The sequence below is a fragment of the Microtus ochrogaster genome, chromosome X (assembly GCF_000317375.1).
Source record: "Microtus ochrogaster isolate Prairie Vole_2 chromosome X, MicOch1.0, whole genome shotgun sequence".
Classification (NCBI taxonomy): domain Eukaryota; kingdom Metazoa; phylum Chordata; class Mammalia; order Rodentia; family Cricetidae; genus Microtus; species Microtus ochrogaster.
This window is the reverse complement of record NC_022026.1, coordinates 46,199,630-46,201,545: the sequence shown is the minus strand read 5'-3', so window position 1 is coordinate 46,201,545 and position 1,916 is coordinate 46,199,630. Positions and strand designations below refer to the sequence as shown.

Here is a 1,916-nt window from a genome sequence, read left to right as displayed (position 1 = left end):
CAAGGACTGGGAGGCAGAAGTGGTGACTTAGGGCGCGGGTTGGTATGAGGTGGAATGTGGGAGTTCTTTCTACCACTTTTCTCTACGATCAATCCTTATTTTAAGTGTTTCCTTCCCAAAACTTCAGGTGTGCACACAGCTTGCCACCCTAGGGAGCAGGGTCAGGCCAGCAGTGCTGAAGGCATAATACCCACTTTCAACAAGTCATGGGTCCAGTGCGAATCCTGGGTGGATGGGGGAGGAGGAGAGGCTGGGACCCCACACCCAAAGTGACAGTGGGACCTTGGTTCTGCCACTACCTTTCCTAGCAGAATTGGTCATCACAATCATCATCCTTTATCCCCTTCACCCGAAGCTGGTCAAAGTCCTCGAACACAATGTCATCGTCTGTGGCATAGTTGGTATCAAATTTGATGAGGTTGGTACCCATGGAGACATCTGTTTCCCGGGGTGCTGACTGGGGTCTGGGAAGGGTGATGTGGTCATGGGGCTTGGGGTGCATGAGAACAAAAGGTAGCTCCACGGAGACATCGCCGCCTCGAGACACCGCCAGCTTCACCTTGACTCTGTAGGACACCAGGATTCCCAGCACCTCCTTGTTGGCTCCCTCCTTCACTAATGGTGCTGGAAGCCAAGTTGGTGCCTTCATGCTTGAGCTGCCCGTCCAGGGCGAGGCCACGCTTCTCCTGGTTGTCGCTGAGTAGCAGGGTGATGGTGTACACCTTGCAGAATGTGGAACTGGGAGAACCTGGTCATCTTGCTCAAGCTGAGCCACAGGGCACTTGTACTGTGCTGTGCTGAAGAGGCAAATGTCAGCATACTGTCTCACAGAGACTCTGATCTTCTTGACGGTCTTGGCAGAGTTGTTGGTGACATGGATGTTGACATTGAGTGGCTTTCCGTGGTAGTACAGCTCTTTGTCCAGGGAAGCCTCTAGGTGCAGGGAACTTCTGTCAGACATGAGGAAGTGGTGTGTGGTTTCAGCTGAGGGCTGGGGGCTGGGCGTCTCTGGAGCGAACTGCACCTTTCTGATGATGAGCTGCACAGAGTTCCTTTTGTGGCTTTTTTCTTCCAGTGATTTGGCACAAAAGGCACGGATCTCAAAGTTGACTTCGCAGGCCTTCCCTGTGTCCTCTGGTCCTGGCTGCAGGGTGATGGACCAGGGTAAATTCTAGGGTATTGTGAAAAAAAGGGATGGACATGCTGGCCCAGCTTCGTCAGCAGTAGGCCCTGTAGCCAGGTGGGGGGCCAGGGTGAGTTGGGCATAGGGGAGAAGGCTTGGTATGTAGCGATGAACAGATCTTTGTGGAAAGACTGGCCCAGTACATCCAAGTCTTCTCGGCCATAGTGGAAGGCGCAGGCGAGGGTCACAAACACTTCGCGGTCCTTCAAGTAGTCAGGGTCCACAAGTACCAAACCATACACGGGATCCACTTTGTCCAGGTGATCTACAAAGTCGCGCTTGCCCAAGTACATGGTGAGCTTGCAGTTAGGGCTCGACTTCTTGAAGACCCTGATCCCGGGTTTTTCCCCCATGGTGCACGCGCTCGCCTCCCTCCACCCGCGGTTCGCAGCTGGCTCGCAGCCTTCTTCTAATTTCTAAATTTAAATTTATTTTTTATTTCTGTGCACATACATGCGTGCATGTGCATGCCTGCACATGTCTGCTCCATTGCCCTTGGATGCTGTAAGATGGCATCAGGTCCCCTGGAGTTGGAGTTACAGATGATGGTGAGCAGCCTGATGCGGGTTCTGGAAGCCGAGTTCTGGTCCTCTGGAAGAGCAGCAATGATTCGTAAGCTATCTTGCCAGGCCCCTATTTATTTAAGTTTTAAAATATCTCTTTTGGGGTCAGTTTTTAGTAATGTAGATTTTGTGTACATAATCCTAGCCTTGTTTTGTTTTGTTTTACAGAT

The 1,916-nt window shown here is 51.8% G+C and overlaps 1 pseudogene; it reads right to left on the bottom strand.

Annotated features, from left to right (window-relative positions):
- Positions 1-304: 304 nt before the first annotated feature.
- Positions 305-1,536, bottom strand: LOC101995377 (annotated as a pseudogene).
- Positions 1,537-1,916: the final 380 nt, after the last annotated feature.